At 38.4% G+C, this 18688-nt stretch overlaps 1 protein-coding gene across 2 annotated transcripts in view; it reads right to left on the reverse strand.

Annotated features, from left to right (window-relative positions):
• Window positions 1-13154, reverse strand: part of LOC139479518 (neuronal acetylcholine receptor subunit alpha-10-like) — a 194593-nt gene extending 181439 nt beyond the window's left edge. For both annotated transcript variants that reach the window (XM_071262372.1, XM_071262365.1), the window contains exon 1: window positions 12790-13154. The gene's annotated coding sequence lies outside the window, so the exon portion shown is untranslated. The remainder of the gene's footprint in view (window positions 1-12789) is intronic.
• Between the last annotated feature and the right edge of the window lie 5534 nt (window positions 13155-18688).

The raw sequence follows: 18688 nt of genomic DNA on the forward strand, positions 1-18688 counted from the left end.
TTATAAAGTCGGAATCGTACAATGTTTCATGATTATGACAATGGAAAGGATTTTGTCTCTTTTATTTCAATAAAAGAGTTTTAAAGTTTAAAGACTTCACATCTCAACTACCACACGCGTAATTAAATCTGTTCTTTTTATGTGGTGATCTGCGCTGGCGTCGTACTTGTATTTGAATTCTAGGTGGATGTGATTACAGGTTGAAGGTATTGTGTCAAGATTTTATCTGTGTTTGTTATCTCAATGTTGTTAGTTTGTTTTGATGTTAACTCGATGATGTTATGAGGTAATGCTTACTCAATGTATTTATTGAGTCAGGTGAGGCGAGTTGAAATGGTATTTAACGTCGCATTCAAGATGATTAACGTACATGCACATGTGTGTGACTGCCTGTACAAGTTCGGACAAGCCAACTGAGATACCATGCTGAAGTTGAACATGGATACACCACTCACGCGTATCATACATTGTGACACATTGTGAGAATTGTCAGAGCGTGTGACATAAAAAATACATCATAACTCAATCATTTGGCAACATACTACAAGCTGGGGTAAAATAGGGTTTACCGTTGTGTTCAATAATATGTCTCTCATATTGCGACGTGCAGCTGCTTCTTCTATTTCGGTTGCATAATGCGAGCAGCATGAGATTACATACAGAAGTTTAACACGATACCCCACTGAGACACCATGTACTGACTCCGAGCCGATCAGCCCTTATTTTCCCAAACAATCCCGAGCGAAAGGTAAGGTAACAACAAGTACCATCTTTTAACGTCTTTTGATATGACGCAGTCAAGGCATCGAACCACCAACCTTCCACCCTCCTGGCCAACGCTCTATCCTGTACACCACGGAGGCAGTTATTGTGTTAAGATATTAACATCATTGTGTTGGAAGTTTAAATAAGGGTCATTATATTTTTGGCCATGTAGGTTGGATGTATTTTTGTATTGAGATGTCACGTGTTCCTACTTGTTATGTTGGGACGTTGACGAAATTTAATTATTCTTGCTGTCATGCTATAATTACATGTAGGACGTGGACGCAGACACTTCACAACTGGTGATTTTCTCCTATTTATCCCAAAGTCGCCAGACTCGCCACTCCTACCGCTTACTCAAAGCATCATTGGTACAATTCATTGCCAACAACGTGTCCGGAATAAGTAAACCAACGCGCCAATTTTCTATTACCTAGAGTAAACAGTTCTGTTCTGCAGGATTAATTTCATTAATTTGAGGGTCGTATGGCCAGCTTGTGGAGAGAAAACTGTGTCCGTGGAACAACGATTACTCGATAAGTGCCCTTGACATCGTGGTTTGCTGAAGCAAATAGGAGCCGATGACTGTCACACAATCACTGGTTCCTGTATGTTGGCCCAGTGCTACTATGGCTACTTTGTGCAACACTCTTTTCTCTTTTACTTCATATTCACTCACTGGCATTCCTTATCCCTGCGGTCTAATCAACTCAAACCTTCACAAACATGTTTTAATACATATCTGTGTTGTTTAACTCAAAAATGTCTCTTGTGAAATTCTACGAGGAGGCATCGATTTCGCCATCAGTTGAAACACGATAGAAAGATGTTGTTAAACATTGCACATACCCGTCCACGTTTTGGTATAAACATGTTATTTTTTATCACTGACAAATATCTTTTGTGTTTTTGGACATGTTTCGATATCAACATTAATGTTGATCAAAGAAAAACGAATGAAATATAAACATTGTTATCTCGTTTATATGTTAAGAAAGTTATTTTAACAGTTAAATGTGTCACTATGTTAATATGTTGTATTGAAATGAATTCATTTAATGTGTGTCTAAAACAACATAGGTTGAGCCAGGTATAAATAATTATTCTTATTGATAACTCATTTATTGATTTAATTACTTTACATGTTGCAGATAATTGAATTATCATAATGACGTAAATAGCCTGCGACCAAGGGTATTCGTTACTCGTCTTTTATTGGTGTTCATCATTTTTGTCTCATTGTTTACATCATATTTAAAGGAGGCACGTGTGGACCAGTTGTCTAAGGCGTCGCAATTCGCTTTGCAGAGTTGCGTCCCTCGGGAACGCCAAAAACCTATGTCCGTAAGTTTCACCCCGATTATGTTTCTAGGCTTGTCAGGGCCGTACCCGTGCTGGTGGGTCTCACCAAAGCGGTAAACGTCTGAGACCTGCATCAATTTAACTGGTCTTTCCTCCCACATTTAGCTGACATGTCGTGATGTAACTGGAATACTGTTTAAACGGCGTTAAAACCAACTGACTTAAGGAAAACTTGTGTGGCTAACCATGGCCTTCGCAACGTTTGCCTCAGTCGTTTTAGTTTAATTATTTTTGTTAATGGAAGTGATGGGTATCATAAAATATTGCAGTGTTGCATGGTTATATGATTTAAGCAGTGGACATATGGTTGTTCTTTTCTCAATGTTGCATTACACATGTATGATGTAAGACATTAAAACAATCAGTACCATAAGCAGTAACGTCATATATCTGCATACACTGTTATGTAATTGTCAGTAAAAAACAATAAACTGTTGAAATTTCGTATAAGGGATTTCTTCATTTAGTATAATATAGAATAATGCTAAAAAAAACTTTGCATAACGGCGTACAGTGTACACATTTCACACGCCATCGTTATTGGCCATCGTCATTGTGCATGATGAAGAATGGTGCCGAGATATCACCATAAATGCGGAACGGCTGCGATTAGAAGAGGCAGCACTGGACTGTTTTATTGGTGATCATGTCTGACGGAGTAGATGAGCATCTACGTTAATTGACTAGGTCTCGCAGCAACCCTCAAATCATTAGCGCGGCTGCAACCTGTAAAATTAACTTGCCTCTTGGGATTGTCAGTGAGGAAACGGTCTCCCATCCCAGCTGGTTAGAAGTCGGGTCATCTACAAGCTGTATGATACCAGTTGTCCATTCTTCAGGCACATTTACCGATGGCGTTGAGGGTGTCATTGGACTGATAGGAAATTATGGTCCTTTGGTGGGTTCTAACTGGTCTCTGTAAATATGTTTTGGTGTTTACTTTCATCACATGGGAGTTCGAAATAGAATCTAACGATTAGGGACACCTGGGAATTGGCTCATTAGGACCTCCAATACTGATTTATGAGGTACAAATGCGTATCTTAAGTGTGAAACTATCTCTAGACTTGAGGCAGTGACAAGGGACTCAAAGTATCGTATACGAGGTTTTCTGTGGATCGGATTCACAGCCAAAATGAAACTCATCATTTTTATGTCACGTATGATTTATTCGTTTCACTGAAAATGCATTTTGAATGACAAAAGTATATAGAGATTGCTCCATGAGTGTCTGTCAGATACCATTAATCTTGCAACAAGTTGTTTCAAAATGTATCCTACGACCGAAGCAAGTTAGATATGTTTTGAAGAAACGAGTTTTGAGATACATGGTTTGGGACAGGAGCGAGTGCAGTAATCTGTCACAGATCCTAAAACGGCACCATTTTAGCATCGAATCGATGCCTGTTTTGTCTATTCACCTGATCGGAGAGGCGCTTTAATACATACCACAACGGTACTTAGTGACAACATCCGTCTTACGGCTTACTAAATTGAATAATACTTCATGTGTCACCCTCTGCGGTATAGATGGATGATCAAAGCGATGATGATAATGCAAACAAGATAAGACCAAACACATTTATTAAACACTTACTCTCAGAAAAGTAGTCCGTCATAATCTGACCTTAGGCCATCACTATGGAGTAGCCAATCATGGACCTAGAATTCGACCTCAGACATAAGTTTCATACAAGTTATCTATAATGGGTTTGTCACCCAAAGGCATATGAGAAATGTGTGTCCAAGTGCATATAGAGAGACTTGGCAGATTATGAAGCAGATTTACCAACATGGAACATAGTGAGACACTATACGATTTCCCTGAATATTATGGTGTAACACAAATAAGGGCATGGATACGGGTGACATTTACAGTAATTCGCACTGAGCATTCAAACAATTGTTTCATTGTTTGCAAAGGGGCCAAGCGTGACGTCATATGGAGGCACCGTCGCAAATAATTGACAGTGACGTCATGATGATTTTATATGACGCCGTCCCAACAATAGAGTAACGGAGCTGTCTCCATTTGAAATAAAGACACCAACGCTCGAAAAGTAATTCACTCAGGACAGATAGTAATTCCTCGTCGCTCGTTGGTTAACCTCCAGCTGCATGTTGCAACGTAAATCAATTATTTTTTACTTATAAGTAATATCCACATATCCTGTTATTCATTGAAAAAACAATTTCTGTTCTCAGCTTTATGCAAAATACTACTGTCAGAGTACATATTTCTTCTGGACACATACACAATATCTGTAGTCAGTTAGATTCTGCATTCTGTCGTGAAATCAGAGCTCTTTTTTCAAAGTTTGGTGGAAGTTAACATCATGGGAATCCAATATATATTCCTGCTACTCAGGCGGACATTTCAGACCCAGATTTGAAACTATTGACCTTTAAAAAGTAAAATTTGAGCATGTCTGAGTTGACGCCATCGAGAGCTATTGGTCTCGCGATAGTGCTCAAGATGCTAAAGGATTTACAGGCGGTGATTACGTGGTACAAGGTCGGGGTGCTACCGCATCCGACAAAAACACTTGGGCTGACATGTTACGTTATGCATATAGTCATGTTCTTTACACCTTAACCACCACGCCGATTTCATCGTTACTTCGACGTGTTAGAGAAACACCCGAGTGAATTGTCCTATTAAGATTTGCTCTGCATGTGGTTTTACCGTAAAGGTTATGATTGGTGCGCACTGTGGCGGTGCATGTTGACATGGACAAAATCAATGAGAATATTATATCCAATTTTCACGTAGGGGAAGGTCTTATTACTTGCCATAAGTTATTTGTTGTGTTATTGTCATGCATCAATGCATGATGTTACAATAACACGCCTTTCAACTGAGCTCATCGTATGAGGATTGATTAATATTTAAGTGAAAAGGTTTGTGCATGCTGAGAAATGGGATTTTTTCTTTAAAGCCAAAACACAACGCTTAAATAGTTTATTTCGTGATTACGGCTTCATATATTTATATTACACGTGTGTCTTTGCATCTGTCTTCATTCTGGGTGTATTTGAGCTCAAACACTATAGGTAGATCTAACTTATCTGTGTTTTCAGACCAAACTGTTTAAAGCCGTATTGGACAGTATTTCAAAGATCATGTCACGTTGGAAGACAGTCGGAGATACGCAGGTCGTTCATGTAGCTGGAATAAGGTGCTGACAAACCGAGGATCGTAGTCTGGGCGAATCTGGAATTCGAACACACAACCAGCGAATTATTGCTAAGAGACGCAACTCTGTGTAGCGAGTTGCGACCCCGAAGCCCATTCGGTCATATATGCCCCTGTGTAAACACTTGAACCCTGTAGATTGATAAATGAATAAATGGGTGAATAACAATGTATTTTATGAAACCATGCACATCGCCATAACATTTAGATAAAGTTGCTACTGAAGGGACAGAATGATAGTGCGTCCCAGTGCGACTTCCAGGAATACATTTGGGGTGTCCTAGGCATGAATATGTCCCAGGCCTGGGACATGTGTCACGCTTCACTTGACTCCAAGAATGTTATTGATGTCATAGCATTGAACATTCTTAGAAGCCTTAAGCCGGTTAAGCCAATGTCAAATATCCTTAAACTTTAGTGTATCTGTTACCAGAATATAATGCTCAGTTCATCCGTAGCATGGAATCTAAAAATTAGATGATTTTTGTGTATCAACGAACCATACCTTTTTGCGTTCCACATGACTCATAGTTTAATGTATTTGTGTCCATTTTCAATTGTGTATATAATGCACCTCTTCACTCATGTGCCCCAACATGTTGTTATTCTCGTGTACACGGATACGTTCAGTGAGTACAAGTTAAAATACATTCACATTTACCAACCCAATTAGCATTTCTATAAATGGTGTGCCTGTTCTGTATTGTGAAATCGGAAAACGTGACCGTGGCAGGTATTGAAACATGAAGAAAGGAGAAGGTACACACTTAGCCATTTACACAAAGGTTCTTGATATGGTTATGGCTTCATCAAGGACTGATATATCGTGTATGTAGCGATATATGCACTATAAATAAAACAACCAAGACATGTTTTGCATATTGGCTAGAAGGGGTGTAATTCATAGTTTGTCATATTACTGCCTCGAAACAAAAGCTGCACAAGCAAAATGTCTGTCTAGGGTGCCATGGGGTAATGCTTACATTCCAGAGTCTTAAAACTTTGAAAGATTGGATGCTGTTGAATACCAGATTAGGTTTAGTTGTGAATCTCCGTATCTCCATCTGCGCTTCCTTATCAAGTGTAATTGATCCTTCCGTTACTTTATCACAAACGGATACGCTCACCAGACAAACACTGCTATTTAATGACCACCGTTGTATCCTATACTAATTAAAGGTGAGAGACATCAGTCGAAACGTTTCGCCAAATTCCAGAAAGCTTCTTTATTTAGTCGTTTCTCTAACCTTTGACCTAATCAAGGATCATATATCGTGGTGTATCAAAGCAAAACAAGGACTTGGAAAAAGAGGCAAAAGATTTAGTTGGAGTTTTTAATGCACGTGTATCTGTTTAGCTTGTTAGTAGACACATATATGTATGACATAAAACGTAATTTTATCAGATGATGGTGCTTTCATGCTTTTATTGATGATCTCAACCACCACGTACAATGAGTGCTACTACTTGGACAGGAAATGCTCGCCTGCAACGCTAACACCGGGTGTCATCAATGCTTCATGGTTTTCGAAATGCTCCTTTTCTTAGAACAGAGCTCCTGGTATCGCGAAGGGTTTTGTAGTTGGGGTACGTGTAGGGTATCAAACCCAAGACACTCGAAGCGTTGAGACATATCCTTAACGGTCAGTCATTTAAATTCTGTTTTGTTTAACTTGCTAATGATTTGTTCATAATTATTAAACGTCACGTTGAAAGGATTTCTATTTCTCAGCAAAAACATATGCGTTGATGTGGTCTTAGCGTGTTGCATTGGCGAAAGGAAAATATGTTCGATGTTCATCCATGAAGAATAATCCAAAACATGCAAAGGCTTTACACTGACTGAAATAAATTGAAATTGATCACGAAAATATATGCCCGAGCACACACATTTCTTAAAGAAGTAAGGCTTGATCCTTTACTTTTCAAATTGGTCATACATATCTGTGATACATGACGCACTTTAGGTAGTTTTAAGAAAACAGAAACTGTATTTCGAGCAACACAAAATATTTTGGAAAGGTAAATTAGAACATTTAACTTATACTACTAAAAAAAGACCACCCGATTCCTTTATATTATTATTTTTAATCTGTCATAGCATGAAAGTTAAGACATGTAAGGGTCGGGTGGTCCTGAACTTTTGTTCAGGAGTATATGTTTCAAAATATCAGTGTCAATTTTATTTTTTAACAGTTCAACTAAAAATCTAAGAACTAATGCATACAATCTAAAATCTGAAGCGTACACTATTTTGGAACTAGTGAAAATGAATGGCTGTCTGAAAAGTTTACAAAATAGATACAAAACTCCAATTTACACTTTATATCTAATCTACGAATGAACTGTGCTAAAACATGTTTTACTGTTTTGTGGACTTGAAGAGAGAACGAGCTAAACATTAGATATCATATCAATTTTAATTCATTTTTGCGATAAACTAATAAGTGGATATGCACTATCCCAGCACACGCCTAAGATATTTTAGGAGAGAGCACGCTACAAACAGGCCACCTACTCTAGGGCTATTTCGTACGCATACATATATCATAATTACACTTCTACACAAGTAGCCGTGTATCACGACATCATTGCCTTGGGTATGCGTGGCCTTACGAATTGGCAACTACTGGCATACATGTACGTATAAAATCCAGGTTCCGTTACTGCCGGCATAGATGGCAAAGGATTTTTTAAAGCATCAAATCAATATTTTAATAATCCCTGGATGTTTTCACTTGACTGATAAAGCAATCATCCAGGTTGTTGCTAGTTAATTCCCTAGTGATATGAAACGTTTGTTTCTATAAGAGGCAGTTCCATCTTTAACTTAGACTTAAATATCGAGATTTAAATGTCAGCGGTGCATTATCTTGTATAACCATGTAATGGTGTATGACAGAAAGCCTTTTGCCCACACAATGACATCAACGTGTAGTCACGTTTCTGTTTATGTAATGGCAATCTTCATATAGATATGTTTGTTAATAGGTTATGGCTAAAGTAGGACAAATCATGACACTTCAAAACAATGGCTCATGTATTAATGTCGTACAAACTACATGTCATCCAACTTCGTTTTATGACAATCCTGTTGCGTTTATAACACAGGGATCGATTGAGACCTCGAGTAATTTATCAATGCTATTTTTCATTTCCTGTCAATTGATTGATTACCTCGTCTTCATGAGTATAGAAAATGGTAAATAATGATTATTAGTTTCAGTAATAGGCTTTATTAATACATGTCATTGTTTACGTTGGGTGTGTTCGCATTAGGAAATGCTCTTCCGACATGCCTCATGTTAAATTTAGCCGCACTCATTATCCTAATAAGTATAACTTTGAAATACAACATGCACACGTTGGCTAAAATGGCTAATATAGTTACATTGATGAATGTTCAGATATCATATCGTTGTGAAATACTTGGTGCATTTTAAGAAGCACATATTACTGACAATGCAAAAAAGATTATCGATGTAACAAATGATTTAATTTGAGTACCATTAAGCCTTACCTATGCATTTTGTCACAAATACTATAGGCTATGGTATGATCAAATATCCCCCCGACAGCAATCTTACAGCAATTACAGGATGATCGACAATCAAGGGGTTTTGAATCAAATATTCAAACATGTAAAAGGAAAAAGTGCTAAGAGATTGCTAATATCAATATAAAACAGATATTCAACATGCAAAAAAGGAACAAAAAGTGTTAAAAGGGAATGTTAACATCAGAATTAAAATACAGCTTTTAAAATTATTCCGTAAATCTCAGAATCGAGGAAAAATACAATTATAAACTCGTCCCTGTGCTATGGGCTACGTTAGGCAATGGCTGTTCAACGTCTAATTGTTGACGTAGATGATAGTGTTATGGAAATGACGTTGTAACATCAAAGCTCCGAGAGGCATATTACCAAATCAATAAGTCTGACAGATGAAATTCATTACGATAATTATGACACGTTATCATACATATTAGGTACTATCATTTAGGATAGTATTTGTCAAAGTACGGAATTGATTATGTAAATGATGAGGATTTCTGTTTTGAGCCCATGCGACAAGGCGACAAAATGGCTGACTAAACCACGTGACCTGTAAAGAGCAGTTCGGTGTTGTGTTAATTGGGACACGCATATATGTCGTGTCAAACTTGAAATGTCAAGGCAGATGGTTCTCATTTGAAATAGCAATCATCTTCACGTCAATGACAGTCTCCAAATTTCCACAGATCCCTTAAGATCCCATTAGGTGCAATATGCACGCATTCTTCACGTTAGTGGGGATAGTGATTGGTTTGCGATTACATGGAAAGAATTATTGTTAAAGCACAAACATTTGAGAATCGCAGCACATTTATAAAATTAATTACTTTACACGTGACCTACTCAGTGTTCAACAGAACTCGCAATGGTATTTTCTGGAATCGCATAAACTGGATGTTAGACCCGATATTGTGGCGCGAGGACCACCATTATATCGGAATGTGCAGAGAGATTGTCAGACATGAATAGGTAACCTGAAGAATTACAAAGGGTTTTTTTCAACCAAAAGAAATTCATTTATCTTTAAATCGAATTCCTATCGAACGTAGGAAAACAATCATAACAAACAGTTTTATGTAGAATACGATACATGATGGTGAATGTCTCAATGTAACACATTTATGTGCAATGATTTACATAAAGCCATTCTGAAATAATCAGTCATTCAAGCCTAAGCAATATATGGATGGCGTCACCTACAAATGAGTATAATTAGTAATAGAACATAATAAAAGCCTTTCCATAAATAACCATAACAGCCTAGGTAGTGCCACCTGTTATTTTTTGTTAATCTAGGTCCCTGAGGCCTGGGCCGTGTACATTCATATAAAATAGTTTATTTCTGATATATTATGGACAAATCCATGCCTAATGGATGCATTTAGATGCGTGGTGGTAGAATATCGATGGAGATCAAAGAAAGGGGTCGTACATTTCAGCATATAAGTTGTTGCTATTAAACCACCAATTAAAGAGAGACCAAAAAAAAATTATACCTGAAAATGTTCTTTTAAATATTCTGAACATTTTATATATGCACATGTGTGTGTGCACATCTCTCTCTCTCTCTCTCTCTCTCTCTCTCTCTCTCTCTCTCTCTCTCTCTCATAAGAGGTCATATTTCCTATGACATTCTACATATATTATGTATACATTATATATACATGACATGCATTCAAGGAGAAAGAAATTGTTGTCTTGCAAGCAATAATTTAGGGACAGGAAAGCAATTACCAAGAAAAGTTGTTTAAATGGAAAGAGCAGTCAGCATTTGCGAAATAAACAGTATTATATAACCGGGTAATTTTCCTAATGAAGTAGGCTGAAGTACAGGCCGCGGTAATGAGAAGGGATGAAAGTGAATGAAAAGAACACACATGAGTGTGATAGACGAACGCTAGTCTGAAGTGCTAACAAGCCATCATTGACCAGCCGTGGTTGTCAGAGTGACCTGTCATTTTCGCACATTGACATGAAAACTTGGCCTTTATTGCTTTCCGGTTGTAGATAATGATCGCCTACAGATCGTCTGCGTCATCTTCTCATTGCGCATAAGACGGTATCTACAAGCCTCTCTTTGAATCAACATGATTGCGCAGCAACTGGAGTTGTGTGTAGCCGCACAGTGTCCGAGTTGATAGGACACATGGTATCACTAGACCACGTTGTAACGGTGCGCTGTGTTCAGAAGTTTTAATTAATGCTGTGTGGGTAGGAACACTAAATAACAGCAGGACTGGTTATCTTTAAGTAGCTTAAAGCTCAAGAGCTAACAGTCAGCCTGGGCTCTGCGATAGTGGAAGTATATGGTTATGATGGTGGGACTGAACCAGCGGGTTCATTACGAATGAAATATTTCAATACTGCTTCAAACGGCTGTGTATCCCAAATGATGAATATGAACAGCCTCGTGATCAGTTGGCTGTCGGTCTTATGATTTTATGATCCGTGGGAATACCGGGGTAGAATTGGTCCTCAGAGGATCATGATGGTCTTCAGGTCCAAGAATCCGTTCCTCATGCACGTTGACTTGGCCGTGGCGTGTGTCGATGCTTATGTTTTCTGTCCCTGGTTTTCCTTGTCCAGGTTTGATTGTTTAGAGGAGGCCATAAAGCCTGAATATTGCTGCAGCGTTAAATAACACTCACTCACTCTCTATAATTATGAATTACTGGTACAACGGAACATGCGTGCTGTACATTTCAATAGCACGTGTGCTGTACCTATCAATAACGTCATAATAATCTTAAGATAATATTATAAGTGCAGTCTGGCGACTTCACCACTATGGAATCTGTTTATTCCTTGGCGTTGACGTTTTATCGTTATAACTACGTTGGTATATTTTTCAACCCCGTTTAGCAAACATTGGAGATTGGCGAACAAGAAAGCTAACAATGCGACCCTGCTTTCAAATAAAATGCAGGCAACATTCTTGACTACGAGTAGAGTGTTGATATGCTTTAGCCACCTTAAAGTATATAAATATGAAACCATTTCTGTTGACACACATACATGTACACTGTGCCCGTTAAAGGCAGTCCCAAAGGTCCGCTTTCTCACCATATCACCAACGTTGATGTTGCGTTGCGTCATAATCATTGTGTCTATATGTTCAAGTAACAAATATGTGTACTTTCTTTCCTCGAACAAATATCCATAACAGAAATCAATAAGCCAGTATTCATAAATATCTAGGTATAACTCGAAGCTGTTAGAACGTGACTCACTTCTATGGAACCACACTTATGCAAATAATATACATGTAATTACTTAATTCGTCTATGTTACTATGTCCATACAGAATATGAGACGACCTATACATGAATACGATTGTATGAATATTTTTCTCAAGATCCGACATCGGTATTCGCAAATAGGAAAAAAATGCAGATGCGCCGTACAAAATATTGAGATCGTCAACATGTGAGCAAATCGTGCATAGTTTTGTCACTGCATAAAGCTAACACGTGTAATACGTTTTATCCTGGGACGTAATCAGTATATATAAACGGGCACAAAAGACTGCATAGTCAATGGAGAGCGGAACTGTAACGTAGCGCATACCTGTAGAAGGCACGCTGGTGTTGTAAGCACCATTGATTAAGAACCGCTGGCATTTCACGTCTATTGTTGCACATTATTTAAGTTTATTTGAAATAAACACAATACCTACGTCGAATCGGATGGCCATTACACACGAACGTTGTGTGTTCAGGATCCACGAACATCCGAAAATGAATAAAAAATCAATCCTTCGCCAGATTTATTAATATCGATTATTGTTCCATTGCTGTCTGTTTTTACACAATGTACGCGATTCAGTTGTGATCTTATTAAGACATACCTACCGTGGAAGAAAAACACCTATTATGGACAAAGGAAAGATACAATATGAAAACTTTCTTACCTTAATAAATCAAATATCTTCCATCAGCAAGGGTAGTTTCCAACTGTTTAATTAAAGAATCCATTACATCTTCGTCTGGGGAATATTGGTAATAATATCCGCAAGAATATTGCCAAACACTGATTTAACCTAATGACACCGCTGGTTTGCTGGTCCGTATTGATGAAAAGATGTAAATTCCTCTTGCTGAAAACAAAACACCCTTCCACCTCCGTATGATAGCAGATGAACACGTTTCTATTCCCTGATTGGGTGGATCTTGTCGCTAATTCCCCTTGGTTCCTCTGAGTGTTCGCGCCCCAGTGAATCCTATGTTACCAAATATATCCTATCCGACAAGCAGTGGCAGATAGGGGATATCACAACCTATTAGAAATGCCAGTGTATGGTGCGGCTACGTACTGCAGAACCTCGGACAGTTTGGACTGGTGTCTTCTAGTACCGCCTCCAACTGTGGACAACACGATACTTAACAGACAGTGAACACGACTACCTGATTTCATTATGTGGGCACTTTCGGATTATATAGACGACAGTCAACTGTCAATTTATGGCAAGACTTCATAGCTGACATGAAAATAGATTCTTTTTTTATTTCTTGCCCTTTAGTTTATTAGTTGATGTAGTTATCTATTATCTTTATGGGGAGAAATGGAATAGGAAGGAGGACTCAACGAAGTGTCATCACATTTGATGTTGCCTGTAGACTTGAGCGGATGGATTGCTTAATGATCGGTGTCTACCTGCCCTGGAGACATTACCTTAGTTCTTAGTACTTAGTAGGATGTGGTAATTAGTAATACCCTCGCCATGCAGAATGTGTTCTGTCTCCCTGGGGATGCATACGGACAACTGATCTTAACGATTATTCTTATCAGAATTATTTGTTCTTTTCAGTTAAAACCAGATACTTCTGACGTTGTCGTTCCGAGTTAAAACTTCCAGATAAACATGTTTCCTATCTTAACCGTCTGTATACGTGAGCAAAATTTTCAGATTAACGGTTCGAGTTCAATATATATAGATCCTATTTCTAATTGTCCGGAATGCTGAGTTTCCACGATAAGGGGACTGCAATTTCGATGCCACGTTGTCCATTGAATATTTAGATGCAGTTCACTTTGTCGAGAAATCGCCATTTGCAAATTAACAAATGGTGTTATGATGGTGTTATTTTAATTCGTTATAGTTTTCAACGTGTTGTTTTTCAATTACTAACCTCGATAATGCCGATGTCCACTGTAAGTTAAGGTGAGGTTTGTAAGGGTAAATGAGTGTTTTATAAACAGCTGTATCATTTGTGTACACGCTGTGAATGTCATGACAAGTCATGATTAAAACTTTCACCTTTGTTCAAAATGCAAGTGACTATTGATTTATTGAGTGGTATTTAGACGGGTTTTCACGAAGAACGAAAATTAAATGGATTTCAACTTCAAGGTACATTGAAGCAACCTGTCAGCCTTGACACTGATACGATTTCAAACATATCGTATTTGTTTTATATTTAATTAAAAAGTGGCTTCCATTTTAGTGTAATTGAAGACGTGAAGTGATGGAGTCATATGTTCGGAGAACGAGTGCGGCAACATCGTGAGTGATAGTTTACGCCGCTTTACAAACGTGTGGCAACATCACACCAGTGCACACAAACGCAATGTGTGCCGTTATGTAGACTCGAACCCGGTCAAGTGGCGAAAAACACAACACGGGTTCAAGGTTTTTTTCCCCTTATACATCATTTGGCAAACCATATATAACTTTTTAATGAAACGTATTTGTGATTTCCACATCTGTCTTATAAGTTGCATGAAAAAGTGTAGTGCATATTTATCCTTTTTGATATCTCTGTCTTGTATAGCATCTGTATCCTGTATGACATCTCCATCTTGCATGGCATCTTTATGTTTTGTGTATATCCATCTTGTATGACATATATATGGTATATATAAGCTGTATGGCATCTCTCTCTCTCTCTCTCTCTCTCTCTCTCTCTCTCTCTTGCATGGTATATCTATGTTGTATGGCATCTCTCTCTTGTATGGCATATCTATGTTTTATGGCATTTCTCTCTCTCTCTCTCTCTCTCTCTTGCATGGCATATCTATGTTGTATGGCATCTCTCTCTTGTATGGCATATCTATGTTGTATGGCATCTCTATCTTGTACAGCAATAACCTGTATATATCTGCCTTGTATGTTACATTTGTATCTTGTATGGTATGTTTATCTTATATACCCTCTCTATCGCGTAGCGTCTTTATGTCGTATAGCATGGTATCTCTCCCCTCACTCTTGTATGGCATATCTATATTGTATGACATCTCTCTTTTATATGGCATACCTATGCTGTATGACATCTCTGTCTTGTATGGTATATCTATGCTGTATGGCATCTCTTCCTTGAATGGCACATCTATGTTGTATGGCATTCTCTCTTGTATGACATATCTATGTTGAATGGCATCTCTCGCTTTTATGGCATATCTATATTGTATGGCATTCTCTCTTGTATGCCATATCTATGTTGTATGGCATCTCTCTCTCTCTCTCTCTCTCTCTCTCTCTCTCTCTCTCTCTCTCTCTCTCTCTTGCATGGCATATCTATGTTGTATGCTATCTCTCTCTTGTATGGCATATCTATTTTGTATGGCATCTCTCTATTGTATGACATATCTATGTTGTATGGCATCTCTCTCTTGTATGGCATATCTATGTTGTATGGCATCTCTCTCTCTCTCTCTCTCTCTCTCTCTCTTGCATGGCATATTTATGTTGTATGCTATCTCTCTCTTGTATGGCATATCTATTTTGTATGGCATCTCTCTCTTGTATGGCATATCTATGTTGTGTGGCATCTCTCTCTTGCCTGGCATATCTATAATGTATGGCAACTCTATCTCTCTTGTATGATATATCTATGCTACATGGCCTCTCTCTCTCGCTCTCTCTCTCTCTCTCTCTCTCTCTCTCTCTCTCTCGTATGGCATATCTATGTTTTATGGCATCTCTCTCTCTCTCTCTTGCATGGCATATCTATGTTGTATGGCATCTCTCTCTTGTGTGGCATATCTATGTTGTATGGCATCTCTCTCTTGTATGGCATATCTATTTTGTATGGCATCTCTCTCTTGTATGGCATATCTATGTTGTGTGGCATCTCTCTCTTGCCTGGCATATCTATAATGTATGGCAACTCTATCTCTCTTGTATGATATATCTATGCTACATGGCCTCTCTCTCTCGCTCTCTCTCTCTCTCTCTCTCTCTCTCTCTCTCTCTCTCTCTCTCTCTCTCGTATGGCATATCTATGTTGTATGGCATCTCTCTCTCTCTCTTGCATGGCATATCTATGTTGTATGGCATCTCTCTCTTGTGTGGCATATCTATGTTGTATGGCATCTCTCTCTTGCCTGGCATATCTATGTTGCATGGCATCTCTCTCTTGTATGGCATATCTATGTTGTATGGCATCTCTCTCTCTCTCTCTCTCTCTCTCTCTCTCTCTCTCTCTCTCTCTCTCTCTCTCGTGCATGGCATATTTATGTTGTATGGCATCTCTCTCTCTTGTATAGTATATCTATATTGCATGATATTTCTCTCTTGTATGCATCACTTCCTTGTATGGCACATCTTTGTTGTATGGCATTCTCTCTTGTATGGCATAGCTATGTTGTATGGCATCTCTCATTTGTATGGCATATCTATGTTGTATGGCATCTCTCTCTCTCTCTCTCTCTCTCTCTCTCTCTCTCTCTCTTATGGCATATCTATGTTGTATGGCATCTCTCTCTTGTATGGTATATCTATGTTGTATGGCATCTCTCTCTTGCCTGGCATATCTATGTTGTACGGCAACTCTCTCTCTTGTATGGTATATCTATGTTATATGGCATCTCTCGCTCTCTCTCTCTCTCTCTCTCTCTCTCTCTCTCTCTCTTTCTTGTATGGCATATCTATGTTGTATGGCATCTCTCTCTCTCTCTCTCTCTCTTGCATGGCATATTTATGTTGTATGGCATCTCTTTTTTGTATGGCATATCTATGTTGTATGACATCTTTCTCTCTCTTGCATGGCATATCTATGTGGTATAGAATCTCTCTCTTGTATGGCATATCTATGTTGTATGACATATCTCTCTCTCTCTCTATCTATCTATCTCTCTCTCTCTCTCGTGCATGGCATATTTATGTTGTATGGCATCTCTCTCTTGTATGGCATATCTATGTTGTATGGCATTTCTCTCTCTCTCTCTCTCTCTTTCTCTCTCTCTCTCTCTCTTGCATGGCATATCTATGTTGTATGGCATATCTCTCTCTCTCTCTTTCTCTCTCTTGCATGGGATATCTATGTTGTATGGCATCTCTCTCTCTTGTATGGTATATCTGTATTGCATGACATATCTCTCTTGTATGGCATACCTATGTTGTATGGCATCTCTGTCTTGTATGGTATATCTATGCTGTCTAGCATCTCTTTCTTGTATGGCACATCTATGTTGTATACCAGCGGATACTGGCGGATATGGGGAAAATCTCTGCTTAGTAAATTCCGGTCAGGGTAAAGTAGGTATCAAGAACAAAAGTCTTGTCTTTTCTTTGCTTATGTACTCAACAATGCCTTGCATGAAAAGTTAAATGCTTCAGTTATTAGAAAATATTTATATCGTGCCATTAAAACTAAATACTTGATTTTTTGTCATAAGATATATTTCATTTATTTTACGTCTTTCTAAATTACATGAAATCAATTTGTTATACGCATTTGGAATCTGTAAATTGTATGGGATATCTGTTATCTCATCATTATGTTGTTTGGCTTTGTTGTATTGTATGACATGCGTAAATCCATCATATTTCTTCTTTGAATGACATACTGTACTTAGAACACGAATAGAACGAACATGGATAGTGCGAACATACTGATACAACGAAATGTTACAAAATACCCGATTTATTTTCTATATATTATCATATACAATATATCAAATTCTCAACAGCGAATTAACGTATACAGCGAACTGATATTGATCCCCGACAAACCAAAATGCCACTAATTGGTGACGTGTAGAGCGAATCGCTCACTCACTCACTCACTCACTCTATGTTATGGACGATATCTATATGATATCTTTATTTAGTGGGCCATCTTTATATCGCATGATATATGATATCTCTATCGCATGTTATATAGCATAAGTTATATATATTATTTAACGTATGTTGTGTGCTGACGTGACAAAACACATATCACCCTCCCACACATATGTATATATACATATATATGTAAACAAGGGTGGGTGATGGATGTTATGTAGAGTCAGCTTTTGTATAAATATATACAACACACACACACACACATATTTACACACACCCATATTTACATATGCAAGGTGTTTCATATACAATGTAGGGGGCACGGGTGGCCCAGACGTCTAAGGCGCCGCGATTTGCTGTGCAGATTCGCGTCCCTTGGGCACGCCAGAAACCTATGATTGTGGGTTTGAATCCCGGTTCGCCCCGATTATGTTTCTAGGTTTGTCAGCACCATACCCATGCCCGTGGGTTTCACCGAAGTGGTAAACGTCTTAGAACTGCATCACTTCGGTCGTTCCTCCCACATTACGCCGCGATATAACTGGAATATTGTTAAAAGCGGCGTAAAACCCAACTCACTCACTCACTCACTCACTAATATACAATGTATCTAATGTATCTATGCTGTGTGGTGTCTCTAGATCTGAGATCAATGTGCCATGACATTTGTACAAACAATGGCAGACTACAGACATTGTCCGAGTGAAGATAGTGGCTACTGACTGCATCGAAACCAGTCACCACATTACCTCAAGGCAACAGAGAGCCCTGTCTTCGGTGCTAATGCATCTGGAAGGCCTTG

This window comes from Haliotis cracherodii, unplaced genomic scaffold, assembly GCF_022045235.1.
Source record: "Haliotis cracherodii isolate W230 unplaced genomic scaffold, xgHalCrac1.p SCAF_1, whole genome shotgun sequence".
Taxonomy (NCBI): Eukaryota; Metazoa; Mollusca; class Gastropoda; order Lepetellida; family Haliotidae; genus Haliotis; species Haliotis cracherodii.